The 20,025-nt window shown below is 31.2% G+C and overlaps 1 protein-coding gene across 5 annotated transcripts in view; it reads right to left on the minus strand.

Annotated features, from left to right (window-relative positions):
- The window catches only part of LOC135127208 (1-phosphatidylinositol 4,5-bisphosphate phosphodiesterase epsilon-1-like), a 243,887-nt gene extending 224,173 nt beyond the window's left edge, over nucleotides 1-19,714 (minus strand). For 3 of the 5 annotated variants that reach the window (XM_064053599.1, XM_064053601.1, XM_064053596.1), the window contains exon 1: nucleotides 19,564-19,714. The gene's annotated coding sequence lies outside the window, so the exon portion shown is untranslated. Of the gene's footprint in view, nucleotides 1-19,456 lie in introns of all 5 variants that reach the window. The other 2 variants (XM_064053600.1, XM_064053598.1) reach the window with 1 other exon arrangement.
- Nucleotides 19,715-20,025: the final 311 nt, after the last annotated feature.

The raw sequence follows: 20,025 nt of genomic DNA on the forward strand, positions 1-20,025 counted from the left end.
ATCTAAATTGTCTACAATGACATTCTTAGGAATTATGATTTATTAGTCCAGTGTTATTTTGAACCTTGAGCTTATACATTTTTGGGAAAAAAAACTCAGAACTGTATAACGAAATCTTACAATATAACTTTGAAACTACAAGATCGGTTACTTTACAATTCTGTACACCCTTTAAGGTTATCGTGAACATGGTAGGTAAACCTCTAATGACAATTTATCTGTTCATCCCTTTCAAAACCTTCATGGCGTCATCTCAAAACATTGCGAAGTCGATCTTATTTGAAATATTTATTACTATATTTTTAGAAATGAAGACCGCTATAGCTTTCTCAATTTTTAAATAATTTTGATTTTGAAACAGATCCACCTTATGAACCTTGTGGAATAAGGAAAAATATAGATTTCTGTGATATTTTGGAAATACATTAAGAATGACTTGTTGATGGTCAAAAATGAACTCAAAATTGTGTATAGATTTCCACAAAAACTGTAATTACTAAATTCAGTCTAAATTGTCTACAATGACAGTCTTAGGAATTATGATTTATTAGTCCAGTGTTATTTTTAACCTTGAGCTTATACATTTTTGGGAAAAAAAAACTCAGAACTGTATAACGAAATCTTACAATATAACTTTTAAACTACAAGATCGGTTACTTTACAATTCTGTACACCCTTTAAGGTTATCGTGGACATGGTAGGTAAACCTCTAATGACAATTTATCTGTTCATCCCTTTCAAAACCTTCATGGCGTCATCTCAAAACATTGCGAAGTCGATCTTATTTGAAATATTTATTACTATATTTAAAAAAAAAATGAAGACCGCTATACTTTTCTCAATTTTTAAATGATTTTGATTTTGTAATGGATCGACCTTATGTACCTTGTGGAATATGGAAAAATATAGAATTCTATGAAATTTTTGGAAATATTTAAGAATGTCTTGTAGATGATCAAAAATGAACTCAAAATTATTTATAGTTCTCCACAAAAACTGTAATTACTAACTAAATTCCATCTAAATTGTCGCTAATAAGAATTTACCTGTTTATCCCATCCAAAAACTCGATGACGTCATCTCAAAACTCAAAACACCTAGTGAGGAGGTTCACTTATTTAAATATCATCAGATTTTTCTATTTTTTAATATTTATTTATGTGCACAACGGGTATTCACTTGAAAAAGTTATCGAGCTGAGCTTGCTTTTGTGACTGACCACCTGATATATTAAGAGTTAGTGTCTATTTAGAAAAATGTTTTAATTATTCTGATAATTGACTCTAAAAATCAAAGGATACAACGAACAAAATTTCAGATGACTCTAAACAGGATTTCGAAAATCAGATCGATCGGAGAGATATACAGGGTGTTTCATCTCAACTGATTCCAAATTCATGAAAAATTCTTACTTCTAAAGTAAATGACGGGTTTTCAGTTGAATAAGTCTTCAAGTTGGCGTTGCTTTTTTGATAGGTGAAAAAGTAGCTAGAAACGCGTGTGTTTAGTTAATCCACACTGTTGTGTATAAATTGACATTTCCGCGTTGTCAACTGTCATCGATTAAACTTTAAGTTAAAAGTAGACATACTTCACAATGTTTACAAAAAATCAAGGCCGACTTTTTCCATATCAATGTCCGATATAGTTAACAAAATGGTTTGCCAACAAACAAGAAAATTCCATATCGAAAGTCATTAAATCTAAAGTTAGAGCTCCACCAAAAATATGTTTTTTGTTCATCCTATATCACCAAAAATGCCTTCTATACAGGTAGTAGTTTTGAAGCAATTTTGATAAATTAGTTAAAATAGATAATCCTTTATAAATTATAACTATGGTAATCTACTCATTATGTAGGTTACACACGTGTTGCTCTGTATGAATAAACTCTTACATTTGACTTTAAAATGCGTTAATCGTAATAGAATAAATTGATTTTATTTAATCATAAAGAACGTTAGAATAAATATCGACATATGTTACATCCAAATTTCGTAAATTTATAGTTACGGGTCACCTAAAAAGATCTGACTCATTATTTTACAAAAGAAAATGTTTAGTAATCAAACATATACATGTCAGGTCAGATAAAATTTATTTGTCTCACACGTGGAATAAAATCATTATTACTTACAAGGGTAAGTTCGCTCACAGAAACCTCAGCCCAGAACAACGACATCGCGTCAACACACGTACGACGTATACAATTTTATTTACATAATATGAACTAAAAAAATCGTTTGTGTTGGACAATAGGTGCGGTAATAAAGTTATCCCACTCGTTCGAATGGGATAAGTTAAATGAATGCGGTCGTGTAACTCATTACCTAACTGAAATGAGTGGGTTTGTTAGTTATCCCGCTGAGATACATGGAAGACATTTGATTATTTCCACGAATACACTATAAATTCTTTCTTAATCGAATTTCTTTTTCGTAACAATGTTATGTTGGCGCATAAAACAAAATCCCCATTAAAAAATCCAAAAAGTGCCACCCCCATCCTGCAAACCAATTTCGCCCGACGAAATTGTATCAACAGCTCTCATAACTGAATTCTCCGAAAACGTCTTTCGCTAAGAGATAAACTTTCATGAATATAAGTAAAGTTGGTCCCATCGGAAACACACCTATGGGAAAGCCGGCAACCTAAAGCCGGGAATAATGTGACGACGACCATCCCCGAAGCAGTTTTAGCGAATGCGTTGCGTGACTTTGAAAGAAAATTTCGTTGTAAATGAAAGCGTACACATACAACTTTAACAGAAACCTCAAAGAAAAAGGAACGACGGTTATACCCGGGCTTAGCGCTTCTGGGGTCTCGTCCCGATCGTCATTGTCATTTTCGCCACTTTGCTCGTCTGCACTAATGAAAATGGCGGCTTGTAAGAGATGTTTTTAATACGAGCAGATCTTAACGGTTAATGGTTGTGTCTACGAAGTTGGTGTAATGCAAAACGTGATAATTTTGAGATGTTTAGAGATTATTAAAGTTGTGGGGGCGGTCGCAGGAACAGGCGATGAGCGAGTTCGGCGGTCGGGAATCAAAGGAAGCGGATTTCTTTCTGGAGATGGTCAATTTGCATCGACTTATTGAATCTCAATTTATTGGTTTACGTTGAAAGAAATTTCGGTACCGAATTGAGTTCACTTATGGCGAGATTGTTAAGACTGTCTCATAGTGGCTTATGTTACTATTCGGGGTCAGGGCATGTCAGGTCAGGTCGTTTAAACAGTTTATTATTTTATCGTTATTAATTTTTTGGCAAATATTTTATAATATAAAAACTATCAATTGAGACGAACTTAACTTGTTTTAGTCAATATAATTGTGAATCACTGGATAAAAAGCCAAGTAGATATTAATACACAGGCTTTAGAAAGACGTTTGATCAAATGGACTATTACATTCTTTTGAGAAAACTAAAACAAGAACTCATATTGTTAAGTATAATAATTATTGTTCAAAGTCTTTTTCGCCTACGTCAGTTGTACCACAGGGTTCTAGCCTAGGACCGTTAATGTTTCAGTTGTTCATTAATGATATAATAAATGTAATAAACTGCAAAGGAATACTTTCTGCTGATGACTTAAAGGTGTTTATATCTATAAATTCAATTGGCTAGTGAACAACTACAACAGGTTATGGAGGCTTTAACTTTGTAGTCTGCAAGAAAGTACTTATTCTGTAACTAAGATAAATGCAATGTTTCATACAGTAGAAAATAAAATATAATGTCTAGAATATAATTAACGGCATAACACTACAACAAGTAAAAGATCTAGGAATACTATTCGAAGGAAAATTTACTTATAATAACCATATATTAGGTCTAGTGGAAAAGGCTTATAATATTTTTGGTTTTGTTTATAAAAACTGTAAAAATTTTACAGATATTAGGGGCAATTCTGAATCAAAGTTGTTAAATTTAAAGGGTGTTAAATTGCAAATTTCCATAGTAACGAGTTAAATTCGTAAATCTGATTGGCTGTTTATTTTTTAACAACCTTTAAATTTTAACAGGTCTGATTCAGAATTGGGCCTATTAACAGCCTAAAACTGTTGTATATATCCTTAATAACGTCTAAACTTGAGTATACTGTCATCATCTGTCTCCTACTTACAATAAATACCAGAGCAATTTTGCTATATGGTAAGGTAAATAATCTGAAATAATAATGTTAATTCAAATATAATGATACACCAGGTTTTTCTTTTGGATTCCTTCTGATTATATATTATATATTACACGAATTTGTTTATTACTTATTTTAACTTTACCAAGATAAGATTGATTTTGGCAAAGAATCTATTCTCTAAGAAAATAAAGGGCGGGTGGGCGGGGCTAGTACTTGTGAAGATAAAACTGATTTTGGCAAAGGACCTAATCTCTAAGAAAATAAAGGGCGGGTGGATGGGATTAGTACTTGCTAAACTACAATCAGTTGAAGGACTAAATTAAACGAAAACTAGAGAACAGAGAAGAAAGTCTTTTCATAAAATATATCTACTAAGTGACCTGGAAATCAGAACACCCAGTAATAGTAAGAATATTTTAATAATTTTTTTTGTATACATTGGTGTAAGATAAGTAAACGATCAGTTTTTCTGTCATATCCGTTGTACTAAATGCCAAAATAAGACTTATTTTGGCAAATGACATATTCGCTACAAAAATAACGGGTGGGTGGGCGGCGCTAGTACCTGCTACGATAATTAAGATGATCTCCGAAACTAACGAAAAAATAATTAAAAAACAATAGTTTTTCGTCCTTCGAACACATTGAAAATTGTCCATTTTTTATGAGTTTAGATTTGTAGAAGTTATGTTCCATTTTTGCGAAAATTCCAACAATTTTACCAAAATTGATCAAATGAAAAAATGACAATTTTGGAGGCAAAAAACTCAGTATCGAACAAAATTTTTCGAAAATTTTAGTCCAGGGGCATTAATACTTTCTGTTTTTTATATAAAAAAATTTCAGAGTATGTATTTTTAACCAACTTTTCAAAAATCTCAAATTTTCAATACCCTCCTCCACCGTATAGATTTTTTCAGCGTTTTTCGAACATGAATCGGAAATTACTGAATTTTATTGTAAATTTCAACTGGTTCTTGTAGATTACAACTTTAGGCTTGATATCTTCAAAAATTGCAATAATTTTTCCAGAACTGATAAAATAAAAAATGACAAAATTGCAGTAATAAGCATGTATATCAAAAATTATTAAAATATGCTTACTATTACTGGGTGTTCTGATTTCCGTGTCACTGAGTATATGTTCGTGGTACAGCTACATTTCAAAAATCTTCTTTAAACTAACTTCGCCTAAAAGCAATAAATGCAATTTAAATATTTACTATCAAAACGTTTGGGGTCTTCGAACAAAAGCGCTTAATTTCTTTAACAATTTTTCTACTTCTGGTGATAGCTTTAATATAATTTCATTTTCGCCTAGTAACAAATTAATAATACTTATTAGTAGCCAAAATCAGCCTTTCTTTGGCAAGTACTAGCCCCACCCACCCGCCCCTTAGTTTCTTAGAGGGTATGTCACTTGCACAATCAGTCTTATCTTAGCAAGTACTTAGCCCCGTCCACTTGTCCTTTATTTTCTTAGAGAGTAGCTCATTTGCTAAAATTAGTCTTTACTTGGCAAGTACTAGCCCCGCCCACCCGCCCTTTATTTTCTTACAAGATATGTCATTTGCCAAAATCAGTCTTATCTTGGCAAGTATATATTGCTTTAAATCATTGATGGTATTTTTTGAGTTAATAATGATAATAATAATGGTTTATTAACGGAAAACTCCAATTAAATAAGAAAAAAAAAGGAAATTATTAAATATCTTAACTTATAACTAAAGAAAAATGTTTTTAAAATGTACTTATACAAAATTAAAAAAGTTATCTGTAAAAATAAATACAGTTGGATACATACATATTTTATAAAATTTATCGTATGTTTAGTTATTGCAGAAAATTTTGAGGGGACTTCATCAAATTTTTGGTAGGGATGATTAGCCAAATTTTGGTTAGAGTTTTGTCATCACATATATGATTCAAATACGCATACAACATTTGACAACAATCGGTCCAGTAGTTTCGGAGATTATCTGTGTAACAAAAATTGACACAGACGACAGACAGACAGACAACAGACAGATGGAGACGAGATACCGCTTTTTTCGTAATCTAGGGGTCATGAAACGTCGAGAAATTTTCAAAATACCAAGTACCCCAATGGACTCTATTACAAAAAAAAATCAAAAATTCTATAATACAAGAATCAAGTGAGTCAGTTAAAATTTTCAAATAAAAGTCCACTTGCATAATATAAGTTCACTGCTTAAAAAAACAACACAAACAAGTACATATATCACTTAATTTAGTTTTTAATTTTCAAATTTGGTAATTTTTTAATTTCAAGAAAATACAAAAAACAACTCTATTATTTAGCTTAATAATTTAATATGAATGCATTATTTGAATTTTGTTCTCTTAAAAAAAAATCTAGGCTTTCTGGCAATAATACCTACTAAAACGCGATTTCTGAGTGTTATTTTTTTATTAAAGATTAAATTGAATAATACTTGCTCTAACATAGATAAAATGGAGACCATTGTTTTTTTTTCATTGAAAACTTAGAATTAAGACCCCACAGCAAACATAAGCTAGTTTTCTTACAAAATTGACTTCTTTTTTTATTCAACTTCACGTTAAATTTGGTAAAATCTTCGATTGGTTTCAAAACCAGTTATCAGTCTCAAAAATAGATGTTTCACTATTTTTCGTTTAATTAACCTAGTCTCATGGTTGTTGGTATTTTATTACAAATTACATAATTAAAAATGTGTAGTACATATAGCATAGAAAATACTTCAAGAAAATTTTATTTTACAAAAGTACATAAAACGTAACAATATTTTTAAATACTGAACTCTGCAAAATATTTTTTTTCTCAATTTCATAGTAAAACAAAAATTTAAAGTAAACTAAAAAAAAGTGTTACTATTTTTACTTTCCGAGCTTAAACTGAGGTATTAATCGAGTCCATTGGACGATTAGTTATTTTCATGTTTTCTCGACGTTTCATGACTTCAAGAGTACGAAAAAATGGGTCTTCCATCGCCATACATCTGTCTGTCTGTCCGTTGTCTGTGTCAATTTTTATTGGACAGATAATCTCGAAACTACCGGACCGATTGTTAACAAATTTTATATGTATTTTAAAAATATCCTGTAGCTGGCAAAACGCTAACCATAATTTGGCTAATCATTCCCAAAAATTTACATTAATATTATTGTTATTTAAATATTATGAAATAAAATACTCCTGCATTGTGGTTTATGAATCCGTGTTAAGTTTTTACCTTCGACATCCTACATTTTCGGGAAAAAATCAAAATTACATTTTGCATGGTAAATCGTTAATCAAAATTTTTTTGTTTATGCCCCCCAAAAAATGATGGTGCCATTTCACAGTTTTGTTTTTTAATGTTATAGAATAACATACTTCTGCATGTGTGATTTATGAATCCGTGTTGAGTTTTTACCCTAGACATCCAGATTTTTGAAAAAAAAAATCAAAATTTTATAACAATATTTTACAATTTAGCTTTAAAATTGCAAAATCGAATGCTATGAAATCTTGTAAACATTTTAAGGCTATTGGAAACTTGGTAATTTGTTTATCAAAAGTTATCCATTTTCCCCTCCCCCAAAATAATGACGTCGTCTTACAATTTTGCCGAATAAATAATTCTTGAAGTTTGTGAGTGTTTAAGCTAGACATCCAGTTTTGGGAATTAATAATAATTAATCCATTCATCTGTGTTGAGGAGAGAAAATCAATCAAATGTTTTTTATTATTGTATTTTCTGTTAGATATTGTATGTTAATGAAGTTATGCATAGAAAACTCGTTTTTCGGTTATAAATTAAATTTTATTAATATAGGTTCATGAATAAAATAAACATTACATTGCTCTAACATAGATAATAAAATAGCGGTCGTTGGTTCTTTATTTATTTTTTATTTATTTAGTGACGCCCTTTAGCCGACTCACCCTGTATATTTATTTCGAGTTTTAGTCCTCTACTAAGATAGTTAGCTTGCTCTCAAGGGACGTAATACAACAGTGCTTAGAATTTAATAAATTAAAAATTATGAGTATCAATAATAGACATATTATTTTTTATAATTTCTTAAATTAAATTAATTCGTATCCTTAACTTTTGACGAGCGATTTATTTTAAATTGTCATTATTTTAGGTTTAACATCGTTGGTTTAACCTTATACAGGGCTTTTATAAATGATTCTAAGGGCGTAGTTGGTCACGGATTTCAAAAATCCCGCTTCACTGAAATTATGCCCGTGATTATGCATCATTATGACAGTTCTCACTTGTTACATTAATGTCTAATGTCATTTGTAATCTGTCATGTAAAGTCGTCGTTTTTATTGTTTTTCAAGTGCGAATTATAGTCATTCTCGTTGATCCAAGCTCAAAACAACAAAACAGTGATTTTCAGAACTCTTGGTGGTTGCGTACGAAAATTTTGTTTTTGTGCTACAACGCGAAGACTGTGAAAATAGTTTATTCTGTTGAACAAGACACTTTCATCGTTATGTCTTATTATCGCAAAGGGACTTCGTAAACGAAAAGTGTGTGCATTCTGTAACCGCTTGTAAGCAAAAATATCTGGCCAAATACCGTGATTTAATAATTCAAATTGTTGACGATTTGAAATGACTTGAGCAGAATTGAACAATTGAACAAGATTGACGAAAGGATGTTACAGAACATTTTTGAAATTAAAAAGAGAGTGAACATGTGACTTGAATAGAATGATAAACATTTTCAACATTTACTGTGACGTTTAACTGCAATAAATTGGTTTCTTTTTATCGTAATGAATTAGTTTTATTTTTTAAAAACATATGAAGCGTCTAGGCAACCAGTTATACATATGTGTGGTCCATGTGTGATCTTTGTCATGCGTTCTTGGACACAGTACAGTTAAATCTGAGAGGCGGCACATTTACATGACCTACTCCGACCCTATAATCATTTATAGAAACCCTGTAGTATATCTTATGTTCATTAATACTGTTACACAAAAAATACCTTACTTTGGTTTTCGGTTTTATTTATCACTCATTAACTTTACTCACAGCTTGGTTGGCAGACACTTGTGGATGGTATCACGAGTTTTTGATGTTTCACGTAAATCTTTGGCACATAATTTAAATAGAGACAGCCATAATACGCTTCCCTGTGCGACTCCAGAAGTATTTTTTTTCCGTATCATTTAAAATTCTGTCAGTGCTCACTTCCTGCGTACCTTCCTCATTTAATTAAGGTTTAAAATAATTCAAAGCAATTCCTCGTTTTCCCAAATCTTCAACAGTGTTTTGAAAGCGACTGTATCAAAAGATTAAATTAAATTTATATTGAATTTTGTGTTGATTTGCTTTTTTAGGAAATTTTGTAGTAACTTTGGAATGATGTTATTTTGCCTGGTGAAGTTTTCAAGTCTTAAGTACGAGTTGTGATTTTGATATAGAATGTGGAATTAATGTTTTGATGACTAGTAAGTAGTTAAGATACTTCATAAACTGGTACAACATTTTATACTAATATAAGAAGAGCGAGGTCGCTGCTTTGATGTCCTTATGGGCCATTTGTTTTCGTACACTGTGATTGATATTATCCATATTTGTTTCTCTTAAAAACCTGTATTTCATATATTTGCCTTTTTTTTCACTTTAGTAATAAGTAATAACTGTTCGTTTGTATTTGAGTTCTAACATTCAATGTTAGACTGGCAATTGCACTATAGTAATAACCTGTGACGTCGGTCTCTAATAGAATTGAATTTTTTATGATTTTGCGGTATTCTTCTAAAAAAATGTGATCAATACAAGATTGTGTGGTGTTTTTTTTATTGGTTTATTTATGAGTAGGTACTTTATGACACAGTTAATCCATTATATAAATTTGAAGTTTCGTGGAAAGCAACCGAAATTATCTGAACCCAATGAACATATGTTTTTTTTTTTTAGTTAAAGAGTTATCCGAATATTGTTCCAATTTTTGAATCAAAAGCGAATGAGACCCGCAAATGGGTCCGAATTGGTGCCAATATACATAGATACAGATTTTTCAGAAATAAATATCCGGATCTGATTCCTAAATAGTGTGAATGCGTCATCAATTACACTGGTCAACAAAATTCAATTTTTTCTCTCTAACTTTGACATAATTGTAATGTTTTCGTTTAATTTGTCTCTGTGTTTGTAACAAAGGGCGTAAACCTTACAACTTAGCTCAATTAAAAATAAAAGTGCATATTTGATGTTAAAAACAAAAAAGCAGGTAAAACAATTTAATTTTTGTATCTTTAACGGCAAAAAGTGATGTATTAACAAAAGAACAACCATAATTAAGAAAAAAACAACGATTGCAGTTTAAAAAACGAAAAAGACAAAAGAATCAGCTAAGACCGACGTTTTTTCGGTTGCCTCCAATAGATTTCATTGGAGATCTCTCGCTTGATGGTCCGCAGTATTCTGCGAGCATTTAGGTGTTCCATCGATCTTGGTAACGTTTTTGTATCCACAAAATGCCCAGATGGAAGCGTTCTCTACGTCCGTCACTCACGTCGTCATAATTTTTGGGGAAAAAATCAAGATGCGAATACATAAAATGCACTTTTAAGAATATGTTAATTTTAAATTTTTTATATGATGATAACATGTTGTCTACTTACTAAACGTAGTTTTCTTATTGTTACCCAAAAAGTTTGTAGCAATTTGATAATAAAAAAATACACCTTATAGAAAGTTTCCTATTACTTAATAGTACGATTTTTGTATTTTTCAAAGGATAATATTGAAGATTACTTTTAAATGAGAGCTAAGTTTGGGTTTAGCCGTTTATAATATCATTTAAAATTGTTAATTAAATAACAATTGGCTGCTATAATAAAAGTTAGAGCTTAGCTGTTGACCAGTGTTATTTATCAAAGACAACTAAAATTTCCACCACGTTCACCTAATCTTACACCATTAGATTTTTCACTATTTGGGTATTTAAAGATCAAGTATTTAAACATGAATGTACTCCTAAAATACAGAACGAAATAATGATGAAATTATAATTCAACGTTTTCAAAAATATGACGACTAGTCAGAACAAAAGTTATATCTAATACACTAACATCATTCATGTTGCTAATAAACCATTGATTAACTCTGTTCTGTATTTATAGCCCACAGATAGATAAAAGCGCATGGACAGCTGTTAATTTGTAAGGATTCACATGCAAATCCTTTTTTAAATTAATTGGCACGTGCCATAAACAACTCTTTGAATAGATATTTGAGGCGCAGTTTAACTAACAGTCACAGTATTTTTTGGAAGCTCGCTCTGGTTTTCGACTAACACTACTAGAATCTCGGAACAACTCTACAGAGCGTTTCAAAACATCATAAAAATTGTTGAATTGAAGTGGCACATCTGCATACTTTTCCTGAAATTCTGGGAAGTATTTCCACTCGTCGTTTATTTTTGTTCCACGGCGAAAGTAAATGCAACAAATAATGTCACTATTGGCGTTTTCGTTCCATGCTGGTATTGTCTTGCTCCACATGCCGCCCACAGAGTCAATAAAATCTAGCATATTTTTACAGTTTATTGATATTAGCAATATATTGTGAAGGACAACTGCATCTTTTCTATTTCAAACCAATCAAACGTTATTTATGTCGCTTCTCACAATATTGACATTTCCATTATTGTTCCGTGGATTTATTAATATTGCAGAATCAACAATAAATCAGAAATTACAGATTGCTGAACGCTAGAGGACGAATGTCACTGGCTGAAAAGCAGCCGGTTATGAAACCCGAGTGACATTGTTGTTCGACAAATTAATATTCAATTTTTCCATCACAGAATAACTGTCACTGATAAAAACATCGACGCGTTTTAAGAATCGTTCTGAAATCTGAACCAGATATTGAAATGCAGTTAGGAATGTCTTACATGCAGACGCTGACTAACATGACTCGAACAAGTAAATCGTGTAAGGAATGATTTTGAAAGACATAGGTATTCATTCGAGCGACACTGCAACACGACACGGCCAAATTTGACGTATTTGGTTTCGAATGATAGAAAGGAGGTCTTGTGTTTATTTTCTGCTACACGAAAGCAATCTTCATTAAATATTTTTACTGTGGCAGATCTGGTCAAATAAAATTTAATTATCTTTATCGTTTTCGGATCCATACAGCCGCACAAACTTTTAGCAATTTAGATCCTTAATGAGCCATTACGTGGAAACGTTAAAAAGTAATTTAATTTTGTAGATGAAGAGTTTCCTGATGATGTATGGTCCAATTATATTCTCCACCAGGCTTTCCACCCACTTCAAAATATTGGAAATATATTTCATGCGATATTCATTAAGCGAGTAACATGTGCTGAAAATTTTCATGGACTATAAAGTGTACCGCCGGGGGCACAACACGATTTATAATGAGAAAATTGCAAAAATATCCTTTACAAAATTTCGGGGCTGGGGATTTAAGACGTTGCTTTGTCGAAAAAACTGGGGAGGGAAGACAGCGCTCGGTGAAAGCGTTTTAAGCGCAAGGATAAACAGAGTACTAAGAATTAATTGCCGGTTATTTGTGGGCAACGATTACGGCAATCCACTTCGTGCAACAAATCGCGATGAGATGGTGTCTTTTTTGCGGCGTTTAGAGCCAATTTCCCACACTTAAGTTAAGCGATTGTAAAAGGAAAGGTAAAATTAACACTCCTGGTGGTCATACTCATCAATCATGTTTTAAACCATCCATCTTTTTAACACTTCATTTTACAAGTTTCGGCATTAATAATTCGCTTTAACGTTAATAAGTAGAAACTCGAAGTGCCGAATACGAATACACTTATTTATTAGGTGTAAATTATTTGTAATTAATTGCTTTTCAACCTACTGACATTGTAATGGTTTTTCATTTTTTTTTCTTTCAATAAAATCCCACAAAAGAAGCCATTTTATAAAAAAAAAATTTTAGATCGACCGTTGAAGAAATATCACACTTTTTGGGTATTTGCTTACATACCCTGGAGAAGTTGTATAAAATCCCTATACATATAGTTAGAGTAGAAGAGGAATTTCTGCTAAATTTTTAATTTTTATTCATAATAACTTCAATAGAGTGGATAATACCACTAATAGTGTAAGAAGCCAAATGATATACTTTGACACCTTATAATTTTTTTTTGTGTTTGTCTATGATATCCTACTTTATTTTTATGATACCTTGTTTTTGTGAATACACTAGTGAATCATATTTTAATCACCCACTGAAATCTGGATGCCTTGGAAAAAATTTCAAGGCGGATTCATAAATAACAAGTACATTTTTTATGAATCCGCCTTGAAATTTTCTAAAATTTAAATCCTCCTTATTTATTATGAAAAATTTTGAGGGTCTGTCATTACTTCAGTGGTGCTCTAGTGGTACTATTTGATTACAACATTACATTACATATTACAATACTTACTTAGTTCACGATCGGGAAGAAAAAAAAGGAGAATAAACGGGGAGAAAAAGAGAAAAAGGTGTTTGCCTTATTTTTTTTATGACATTAATGTTCAAGTGAAGGTGTTTCAAAGGGGCAACATTTTTCAAATGCAACATTCTGTACAAAAATTTTGAAAACAGTTTTTTTTTTGTAATTTGATAAAATATCTTAATGTAGGTGGTGATCTGTTGATAATTTTGTCCCATTTGTTAGCAGTTATTCATAATCATATTTTCAAACTAAAATATTGATATGTTTGTTAGTAATGAAAAATCCTATATCTTTGTTGGAATAATCACATTTAGGTAAAAATTTTTGTAATCGAGTCCATCGGATGAATGGCCATTTTTATGTTTTCTCGACGTTTCCTGACCCCTACAGTACGAAGAAAGCAATTTCCCGTTTCCGTCTGTCTGTCAGTCTGGTGTCTGTATCCATTTTTATTAGGCACGTAATCTCCGAAACTGCTGGACCGATTGTCGTCAAATTTTATATGTATATTATAAAAATCATGTAAATATTAACCAAAATTTGGTTAATCATCCCGACCGACAACTTGATGGTATTTTCAAATGATTTGAATGCTACACAAAAATATACTTATTTACTTATAATGTACGAATCCGCGTTCAGTGTTGTCGCTAAACGTTATAAATTTTCGTAAGGTATAATAATGTTTTATTCCCAACACAGTGGGGTGCTGTGACTAGAATTATCTATGTTGATGACGTCATCATTTTTTTGAAAATGTGAAGAATACGCACGTCTTTATGTAATAATGATACAATAAAAATTATAATATTCAGAACATTTTGTTCGATTATGGTTTAATTAATAATTTTAGTCCTGTGTTTTGACAAGACAAATTCATTCAAATCAAACTAATTTCTACTTGACATTCTTTCGATGTATAAACATAAATAAACACTTGAGCTTCAGATTGCTATTAGCTAGTGCTGAAGGACAAGAGGTTATTTATTTATTTACTTTTCAGCGGTTATCACAAAAAAAATCATAAAATCAAATTTTATATTTTTTTAAAGAACTGGATTTGTTGGATTATATGTGCTTATAGCCTTTGACCAATTTTTTATCGATCAAATTAAGAACCTCATTTTCTAGAAAATGTGAGAACACCCACGTTTTTATTTTTTTTTTATGATCAAATAAAAATAATAATATTCATCTTCAAAACATTGTGTTCCATTGTGGCTTAATTAATAATTTTAGTCGTTTGTTTTGAGGAGACAAGTCATTCAAATTAAACAAATTTCTGACATTATTTCCATGTATAAACTAAAAAATAGAACTTAAACTTTTATTTTTTTTTTCAAAAAATTAATGCACTCATTCTCAATAAATTTTGAATTTTAACACCAACATTGATTTAAGATTCATAAAACATCGTCTAAAATTTTTGTTAAATTTTCTTTTTGAAATAACTTCAGGATCAATTTTTATTCTCCCATTTTATTTTCAAATTTTTTTCAGTCAAACATTTAAAAATTTTTTATTTCCTCCGAAAATTGCCGAAGTCATACCAACATAAATCGGGTTAAGTAAATTTTTATTTTTAACACCAACACTCACTTAAAAAAAATCACAGAAAATCGTCTACAATTTTTGTCAAATTTTATTTTTAAACGACTTCAGTATGAGTATTATTCCTCCTTTTTTATTTACTGAAAGTTTGCATTCAAACATTTTCATTTTTTTTTGTTTTCTCTAAAAATTAAGGAAGTCATACCAAAATAAATGTATTTATATCGGGGGTCATTAAAAATTTTGATTTTTAACACAACACTCGTTGAAGAATCACAGAATATCGTATAAAATTTTTGTTAAGCTTTCTTTTTTAAGTGATATTAGTACCAAAATTATTTCTCCTGTTACTACAATTTTGCAGTCAAAAAATTTTTTTTTTCCAATAATTGACGAAATCATACTAAAATAATGTATATCGGGCTCATTAAATTTTAAATTTTAACACCAACATTGATTTAAGATTCATAAAACATCGTATAAAATTTTTGTTAAATTTTCTTTTTCAAATGACTTCAGGGTCCATTTTAGTCATTTTATGTTCCCAAATTTTTTTGTCAAACATTCTTCATTGTTTTGTTTCGTACAAAAATGGCCGAAGTCATACCAAAATAAATCGGGCAAAGTAAATTTTGATTTTTAACACCAACACTCCAACACTCATTTAAAAATCACAGAAAATCGTGTACAATTTTTATTAAACTTTCTTTTTTAAATAACTTCAGTACCAATATTATTCCCGCTATTTTAATTATTCAAATTTTGCATTCAAATATTTTTTGTTTTTTTTGTTTCCTCTAAAAATTGAAGAAGTCATACCACTCATTGAAGAGTCCTAGAACATTGTCTGAAACTGTTATTAAACTTTCTTTTTTCAATGATTTCAATACTAATATTATGTTTTATATTTTATTTACTGCAATTTTGAAGTCAAAAATTTTTTATTTTTCTGTTTTCTCCAAAATTTGACGAAATCTATTGATATAATCAAGTTATATGTCCTACTGTTTGTGGTCATTGACATCTCTAATAGTTTTTTTTACTTTTGTTTTCTCGACGTTTTATGACCCCAAAAGTATGAAAAAATATGTCTCCCATTTCCGGCTGTCTGTCTGTTTGTTTGTTCTCTCTGTGTGTCGATTTTTATTAGATTGATAATAATCTCTGAAACTTTAGCACCTATTGTTATCAAATTTTATATGTATTTTAGGGAGATTCGTTGACGTCACCTAAAATTGTTTTTTCGATAAATGTTATTTATATTTTATAAAATACCATACTACTGTACTTGTGCTTTATGAATCCACCTTTATTTTTTTTTATTACAATGACTTTACAAAAATGTTTGTACAATATTTGGCGCTATTTCACGTAACTTATATTTCACTGAAGCATGAAACAAGTAAGCTGAATAGTTAAGACATTGAAGTTAAAGTCTACTGGTGGGTTCGAATCCCATCCTCGGCGACATTTTTTTGTACACTGACTCGAATTATCTACATTTTGTTAATTTATATAGGGGTTAAAATCACATTTTATGTCAACTATATGTTTGAACAATACGAGTTTTTAATTTACGTCAGTATCTCCGCTAATACGTAAAATACTTCTTTCAAAATCTGGCCTTCACTTCTAACTAAATTATAAAATATTTTATAATCATCATAGATAAAGCGACTATCTAAGATTTAACTGCTTACAATGTTTCCCCTGTTAGTAAAGGTATAGATATGTGTTAAAAGCTTAGTTTAATGGTATGTTTGTAATACAATATGAACCACTTTTAAGCAATCTTTTTAGTAGTGCATTCTAAAAAGTTCACTGAATAAAATTTTCCACGTCACAACTTGCTATTGAAGATAAATGTGTGATTTTGTTGACACCATTTATTAATTATTATTGATTTTTTAAATTATTTCTAAACGTTGGATTTTGAACGTTCCGAACGTAAACGAAATTCATCGACGACTGATTACTTTCGCGATTTTTCGACGTTTTATGACCCCTAGAGTTCCAAAAAAATGGCCTTCATTTTGCGTCTGTTGGTCGTCTGTGTCAATTTTTAATCTCCGAAACTTCTTGACCGATTTTTATCAAATTTTTTATGTATACTCTATATATTACTCACTTCAATTTAGCAGTCCATATATAGCTTTATTTTAACTTGTAGGGGTTATCATAAAAAAATAGAATTCGTAAAATTAAAATTTATAATTTATAGAAGAAACTGCATCTGTTCTAGTGTACTTCAAAGACAAGGGAAGTTCTGTCTAAATAACCTTGGACAAATTTTTTAACAAAAATTCAAACAATAACTCTTTGATACAGTGAAATTTTAGTTAAAATAAAAGCAGTGTTAGTGTTTGCAAGAGTATTCTCGACGTTCCATAGATTCTAGAATATGAAAAATAGGTCCTCCGTTTGCGCCTCTGAATTTCGATAATTTAAAGCCATGTTCGGAAAAATGTGGTTGTATTGATGTTATCGACAAAATTTTATTAAGAAAATGTCAGTTAACCTCTACACTAAATTTTATTCTAAATCGACATTTTTCTATAAAAAAAAATAATTGTAGTTGTTTTAGTGTCTTACTATTTACAACTTGGAAGAAATTTGCACGATTTTTTTTTAACAATTCATAGGCTTGAAACTTAATATATAGAGATTGTCACCATTAATTTTTTTGACCATACAAATTTTGGTTAGTGTATTGAAATAAAAAAAAATATTGACATTGATGTAATCCAGTAAATCAGGGTAGAATTTTACTTCAAAACATGTCAAAAATTTGAAGAATGAAAATTATTTTGTACAGCGCATATAACTTTCAAAACAAGCTATTTTGTTTCGATTTATATTTTAATAATTTGATTATGCTTTTCTTACGTGACACGTGATCGTAGCAGTTAATGAAAACATGTTCATGACACCATTTGCGTCACGCGACAGTAAATTGATGAAAAAGTATTTAGTTATTATAGAGCTATGTACATTTAAAAATAAAAATAAAAATTCTTGTCCTCTATATTTCGATTTTACTATAGGCAAAATTGCAAAAATGCGAAAGTACATTTACAATCAGTCAAAACGAAATCACATTTAGGAAAATTTACGAAACGTTTATAAACGCAATTTGTTTTTCTTTTTCGTTAAATTGGCGATGAAAATGTTTTCGTTAAGCCACTGTAACTGATACTTAAAAACAATAATAAAATGTATTTACATTTTTCGCTTTTAAGGTTTCGAGTTTCTTCATATATTTACAGAACTATTTATATTACATATTTTAAAAAATTTCAGCTCTATTCGTAAAATTTGTTCAACTTTGCGCTGAAAGTGCGCTTTTCATTTGAAATATTTGCTTCTAAAGCAACATTTTAGTGTTGAGAGGGCTTAAAGGCACTCATTATTCACGCTGCTAGCGAAAACGTGATTGGAATTGAGACTGAGGTGGATTATTCGCATAAAAGTTTAAAATGGTGCCGCAGCTTCATTCAAGGTACATTGCACTACAGCGACTTCCACACGCAAATTAATTCATCGTTTAATTGCACTGTAAAGAATTTTATCAAAACGTAATTACAACCAGTCGTGATAAACACAACTGTTGAATAATTTTAACTTAAAACAGACTTGAAAAAATGTGTATGTTACAGGTGAATAAAGAAGCATTAGTCACTGAGTCACTGGACATAAATAAGTATTTATATATCGTACGTTTACAAATAATGTAGTAGCAGATTCATCTTACACATACCTCACGCCGCCCCTTTTATCACCGAAATAGAATAACCCACCGACAACACATTGACAAATACACCATTTAGCGCTTCATTAGCACATCGGGTAAATAAAAGTTGTTTATGTGATTTCATCCGTCCGAATCAGTCGGAAAATTTCGAAGTAATTTTTCTCGGAAAAAATCCATCATGTCGATGAACTCACAAGAATAGAACATTTTCTAGCGGTTTTACACGCACACAAATAATAACTCACTGATGGTTACAATATCCGACTAAATTAACCCAAAGTAAACCAAACAAACTAAACTTCCTGAAAATTTCGTCTGAAGTAAGGACGCAATAATTTATTCAGCTGTCATTGTCGATTTACGAGGAAAAAATATCGACCGATTTAATAGTTGTGAATAAATGAGCGGCACAAGGTTAAGTGTACAGAAAATAAATAATGTACTTAAATAAAATCGACGTTATGAATTAACAACGATTTGGCGCCTTTTTCAATTTTTCAGAATTTTTTTGGGTGAAATTTTCAAGAAATAGAGCGGCTTTTCGTTCTTACCAGGGCCGACTCCGCCACACCAACACTTCACAGGTAACAAACAAAGGTAAACAAAACACAAGAACCGAAGAACAACATCTCTAGGACCACAGTGATGGATAACTTACAGTCTCTTGAGTATCCTTTGTTTAGATGGTAACAACGTTGCGCAAGGCGTCCGAACACATGATGCGCGGAATCAAGCAAGCAGTGTAGAGCTAGATAGAGTCAGCAATATAGAGCGGCCTAGAGCGTACCACAGTGACGGTACCAAGTGAACGCGTGTACTGACACTGACTGACAAGTGGACACACTTGACATACAAGCCCCACTCCGACGCCCGCCCCACCAGGCGTCGTTGCCATCGCGACGCTCTCTGGCGCGCGCCGACGCCGCTGCACACTTGCATGCAAAAGTTGGAAGGACGCGAAGAGCCGCTCTGCCACCATGTGAGAGGATAATTAATTCACCTGGGGCTTTCGTGGGCGGATCGGTCAGAGATCCCGTCTTTGACGGAAGGGGCGAGATTCCTGGGGCCGGAGGGGGCGGCGATTGGGGCATTAAAATTTAACGAAGGTGGGTGAAGTGGA

This window comes from Zophobas morio, unplaced genomic scaffold (genome assembly GCF_036711695.1).
Source record: "Zophobas morio isolate AGI-343-1 ecotype UQ-CSIRO unplaced genomic scaffold, CSIRO_AGI_Zmor_V1 ptg000011l, whole genome shotgun sequence".
Lineage (NCBI taxonomy): Eukaryota > Metazoa > Arthropoda > Insecta > Coleoptera > Tenebrionidae > Zophobas > Zophobas morio.